Genomic DNA, 6,321 nt, shown 5'->3' with positions numbered 1-6,321 from the left:
AGGGGTTATGGGTGCGCGGGTGCCAGGAGGGTCTGCTTTGCTTTTATTTTTTGTGTTTATTATTTCTTTACGTTTTGTGATATTGATTGTTTAAGTTGCTTAAAAAATGAGGTTAAAATAAACTAATTTGCCATCCTTCATAACTAATACGCATAATCTGTAACAAGGTGATGAAAATGGCCCAAAATACAGATCAAAACTATGTCCTATAGTCCTGCTTTTGGCTTAAAAATGCCAACCCTCCCCCCCCCAATCGACCTATTTTTCATTACCTTCATAAAATAAGGACATATATTTTGAAAAAGGTACTGAAATAATGCGACAAAAATAGGTCCAAAACCAATCGCGACTATAGTCCATCCTTTTTGATTAAAAATGCGCCCCACCAAAAATGAACCCGATTTTGCATCCCTCATAAAATAAGCATGTTTTAAAAAGGTTTGATGAAATACGACCAATCGTTTAAAAAATGACGGCTATAGTACATGCTTTTTGCTCTAAAATGGCCTAAAATTAATAAATTTGACATCCCTCATAAAATAAGGATATCTTTCAAAGGTCGTGAAATGAACCCAAAATCAGTCAAAACCAGGGGCTATACTCAATGCGTTTGCCTTAAAATGCGCTAAAATGAAACTCCTAAATTTTTCCATTCCTTATAAATAATGCACTATTTTAAAATGGTGTGAATGAAATGGAGTCAAAATCGATCAAAATACCATGGCCTATAGTCCATGCGTTTGTGCTTAAAAATGGCTAAATTAACCTAAATTTGCATCCCTCATATAATAATGCATATCTTTTCAAAAGGTGTGAAAATGACCCAAAATCAGTCAAACCATGGGCTATAGTCCATGCTTTTTGCTTAAAAATGGCTAAAATTAACTAAATTTGCATCCCTCATAAATAATGCATATCTTTTCAAAAGGTGTGAAAATGACCCAAAATCAGTCAAAACCATGCGCTATAGTCTATGCTTTTTGCTTAAAAATGGCTAAAATTAACTAAATTTGCATCCTTCATAAATAATGCATATCTTTGAAAGGTGTGAAAATGGCCCAAAATCAGTCAAAACTATGTTCTATATATAGTCCATCCTTTCTGCTCAAAAATGGCCAAAAATGACCTATTTTTCATTCTTCATAAATAATGCATGTTTTCTAAAAGGTGTGAAAATGGAGCAAAATCGATCAAACAAACCAGGGCCTATAGTCCATGCGTTTTGCTCTAAAAATGGCTAAAAATTAACTAAATTTGCAGCCTCCTCATAAATATGCATATCTTTTTCAAAGGTGTGAAATGACCCGAAATCAGTCAAGGACCATGGGGCATAGTCCATTGACTTTCTGCTTAAAAATGGCTAAAATTAACTAAATTTGCATCCCTCATAAATAATGCATATCTTTTCAAAAAGGTGTGAAAATGACCCAAATCAGTCAAAACCATGCGCTAATAGTCCTATCATTTTTGCTTAAAAATGGCCTTAAAATTAACTAAATTTGCATCCTTCATAAATAATGCATATCTTTTGAAAGGTGTGAAAATGGCCAAAAATCAGTCAAAACGATGTGCTATAGTTCCATGCCTTTTTGCTCAAAATGGCCAAAAATGACCTATTTTCATTCGTCATAATAATTGCATGTTTCTAAAAGGTGTGAAGGAAACTGGCCCAAAATCCAAAAAATGCCTTGTGTACACCGCAGCTCACAATAATGACATATCTCAACCAAGTGTTTTTGTAAATAAGAAAATGAGAGCCATCTTTTCAATAGAACCAAATTTCGATAGTACAATAATTCATGACTATGTGTCAGGCTTGAGGATTACTCCGTTATAGTCCATGCTTTTTGCTTAAAAATGGCTTAATATAACTAAATTTGCATCCTTCATAAATAATGCATATCTTTTGAAGCAGGTGGGAATGACCAAATGGCGAATTGGTTATCAGTTTTCTCCCCCTTTTAAAACTATGTTACTTTCGCTATCCAGTCCTATAAAATGCCCTTTTTGTCACAAATGGTACCAAAAATGACCTCATTTTTCGCAATTTGTTGGGAATTTTCAGGTAATGCCATTTGTTTTCTTTATAGCCCAAAAGTCGCAAAACCCTGGATAGCGAAAGTTTTACCATGCGTTTTTTGAAGTCGCTAAATTTGCATCCTCATAATGCATGATCTTTTCAAAAGGTGTGCCAAAATGTTCATCAGTCAAGACCAGGCGGCTAGATCCATGTTTGCTTAAAAATGTCTCATCGGAAAATTCATGAATCTTTTCAAAGGCTGTGAAAGATCGAAATTGCGCCATGCTTTTTGCTTAAAATGGCTAAAGTAACTAAATTTGAAATCCTTCATAAATAATGCATATCTTTTGAAAGTGTGAAATTGGCCCCAAAATCAGTCAAAACTATGTGCTATGAGTCATGCTTTTGCTCAAAATAGCCAAAAATGACTTTTTTCAATTCGTCATAAGACTTAATGACCATGTTTTTCCTTTAAATTGGGCTCTTAAATATATTTTTCAAAAGGTTGAAAGATTGATCAACCATGCCGCTATAAAAATTTTGTCTAAATTTGCATGTCATAAAATAATGCCTAGTATCTTTTCAAAAGGTGTGAAATGGCCCCAATCCCAAAACACTATGCTATAGTCCTCCTTTTTGAAAATCACCAAAAAAGACCAAAAATGACCTATTTTTCATTCTTCATAAATAATGCATGTTTTCTAAAAGGTGTGAAAATGGAGCAAAATCGATCAAAACCATGGCCTATAGTCCATGCGTTTTGCTTAAAAATGGCTAAAATTAACTAAATTTGCATCCCTCATAATAATGCATATCTTTTCAAAAGGTGTGAAAATGACCCAAAATCAGTCAAGACCATGGGCTATAGTCCATGCTTTTTGCTTAAAAATGGCTAAAATTAACTAAATTTGCATCCTTCATAAATAATGCATATCTTTTCAAAGGTGTGAAAATGACCCAAAATCAGTCAAAACCATGCGCTATAGTCCATGCTTTTTGCTTAAAAATGGCTAAAATTAACTAAATTTGCATCCTTCATAAATAATGCATATCTTTTTGAAAGGTGTGAAAATGGCCCAAAATCAGTCAAAACTATGTGCTATAGTCCATCCTTTTTGCTCAAAAATAGCCAAAAATGACCTATTTTTCATTCTTCATAAATAATGCATGTTTTCTAAAAGGTGTGAAAATGGACCAAAATCGGTCAAAATCATGGGCTATAGTCCATGCTTTTTGCTCAAAAATGGCTAAAATTAACTAAATTTGCATGCTTCATAAATAATGCATATCTTTTCAAAAGGTGTGAAAATGGCCCAAAATCGATCAAAACAATGGGCTATAGTCCCTCCTTTTTGCTTAAGAATGGCTAAAATTAACTAAATTTGCATCCCTCATACATAATGCATGTTTTCTAAAAGGTGTGAAAATGACCCAAAATCGATCAAAACCATGGCCTATAGTCCATGCGTTTTGCTTAAAAATGGCTAAAATTAACTAAATTTGCATCCCTCATAAATAATGCATATCTTTTCAAAAGGTGTGAAAATGACCCAAAATCAGTCAAAACCATGGGCTATAGTCCATGCTTTTTGCTTAAAAATGGCTAAAATTAACTAAATTTGAATCCTTCATAAATAATGCATTATATCTTTTTGAAAGGTGTGAAAACGGCCCAAAATCAGTCAAAACTATGTGCTATAGTCCATGCTTTTTGCTCAAAAATGGCCAAAAATGACCTATTTTTCATTCTTCATAAATAATGCATGTTTTCTAAAAGGTGTGAAAATGGACCAAAATCGGTCAAAATCATGGGCTATAGTCCATGCTTTTTGCTTAAAAATGGCTAAAATTAACTAAATTTGCATCCTTCATAAATAATGCATATCTTTTCAAAAGGTGTGAAAATGGCCCAAAATCGATCAAAACAATGGGCTATAGTCCATCCTTTTTGCTTAAAAATGGCTAAAATTAACTAAATTTGCATCCCTCATAAATAATGCATATCTTTTGAAAAGGTGTGAAAATGACCCAAAATCGATCAAAACCATGGGCTATAGTCCATGCTTTTTGCTTAAAAATGGCTAAAATTAACTAAATTTGCATCCTTCATAAATAATGCATATCTTTTTGAAAGGTGTGAAAATGGCCCAAAATCAGTCAAAACTATGTGCTATAGTCCATCCTTTTTGCTCAAAAATGGCCAAAAATGACCTATTTTTCATTCTTCATAAATAATGCATGTTTTCTAAAAGGTGTGAAAATGGCCCAAAATCGATCAAAACCATGGCCTATAGTCCATGCGTTTTGCTTAAAAATGGCTAAAATTAACTAAATTTGCATCCCTCATTAATAATGCATATCTTTTCAAAAGGTGTGAAAATGACCCAAAATCAGTCAAAACCATGGGCTATAGTCCATGCTTTTTGCTTAAAAATGGCCAAAAATGACCTATTTTGCATCCTTCCTGAATAATGCATGTTTTCTAAAAAGGTGTGAAAATGGACCAAAATCGGTCAAAACCATGGGCTATAGTTCATGCTTTTTGCCAGAAAATAGCCAAAAATGACCTATTTTGCAGTCTTCATAAATAATGTATATATTTTGAAAAGGTGAAAAGATGGACCAAAATCGGTGAAAACCATGGGCTATAGTCCATGCTTTTTGCTCAAAAATGGCCAAAAATGACCTATTTTGCGTCCTTCATGAATAATGCAAGTTTTCTAAAAAGGTTTGAAAATGGACCAAAATCGGTTAAAACTATGGTATATAGTCCATGCTTTTTTTTGTAAAGATTGTCAGAAACGCGATGTTTGTGTTGCATTACAAGAAAGAAAGAAATTAAACAGTAAAAAGCTATATGCGATATTAGATATTTTTTTCAACGAGTGGTAGTTCCAAGTTACGTAGGCGGCTCATAGTCTAGAAAGGTCTAGTTTAGTTCCTTCGAGTGAGAGTGGAGCTACGTGGGAATGATATCAGCCAAGTATAAAACTGGTAAATAAATTTATCTTCAAAATCAAACATGGCTTTGACCTGTTTTCTTTTGTTTATCTGTTCATTGCTATGGTTATGTTAAAACCTGTTGTCAAGGTTACCAAAAAGTTTCAAAGGGTAATGATTAATTTTGACAGGACTGGATAAGAGCACCGTCAGTTTTTCCTGTTTTCATACAAAGAAAAAATCGAAACGTTTGCTCAAAATGCGTCATACTTTGATGGTAAAGTTTACGTAAAAGGCACCGATTGATTACAACACACGTTTTTTCCTTATTTATCTTCCGCTAAAGATTTCCGAGCGTATTAAAAACACTTCAGCGTATTTTCAGACCAGATCAGATCTTTTTTACACTGTAAATGTAAATAAAGCTTGCAAGCGAAGCAGGTGCTTTACCTACCTGAGACAGACATGACTATCATTAAAAAATACGCACAGACTTTCGTTTAATATTTATATATATAGCTCCATAAATACAGACCTTTCAAAAATATCTTTATTAGTGTCGTTCATGCGCTTTCGAGGACAATTGAGGACACTCTTTCACTCACACACACTACCGCTACATTCAGTATTCTATGCACACAACGCTCAACTCACATGTTGATTTTTTCGGAGGGAGGAAACCGGAGAAAACCCTGGTAGCAAGGGAGAGAACAGTGGTGATAGTCACCCATATTACTACAATGAACACACAAACAGATTTCCCAACCATATTAGTCCCCCAAAAAGGCACGAAAAGCAGGTTTTATGCACCTATTGAATCAGACATATAGACTTCCCATCCATACGACCCCAACACCACCACAGAAAGAAGCACAACTAGGAGTCTTACGACGAACTGTCTACCTCTCCCTCCAGAAACTCCGAAACCTTCAACCCAGAAAACAACTAGGAGTGGCCTCCACCCAAAAACGCACATACACGCAAATAAACGTCATCTCTTTAACTCGGTTATATCGATACCGTCAAAAATGTTAAGTCTTTTGAAATAACGAATTGAAATAATTTGAAATATTGCTTCTTGGCATATTCTGTATTTCACCACACCATACGCTTATTTATTTTTCTGTCGCCGACATCGCTATCTATCTTGCATCAATTAGAATAAAACTGTGTGGTGTAAAAGTACATCTAGATCTATTAAAACTCTTTCACCGATAAATAAGTGTCGGTAGACGTCAAAAGTACGACAATCTCGACAATAGAATAGAAACAGGTTGGTATCAGCTGTTTAAGTTAGGATATAGTTGTATGCAAATCACTAGGGTTCGAATAGACAGACGTCACTTCCTTGTGCCAAGAAA

Source organism: Actinia tenebrosa, unplaced genomic scaffold (assembly GCF_029948245.1).
Source record: "Actinia tenebrosa isolate PJP-AT-01 unplaced genomic scaffold, QUT_ActTen_1.0 PGA_scaffold16__25_contigs__length_10494907, whole genome shotgun sequence".
Taxonomy (NCBI): domain Eukaryota; kingdom Metazoa; phylum Cnidaria; class Anthozoa; order Actiniaria; family Actiniidae; genus Actinia; species Actinia tenebrosa.
Note: the sequence above shows the minus strand (reverse complement) of the source record.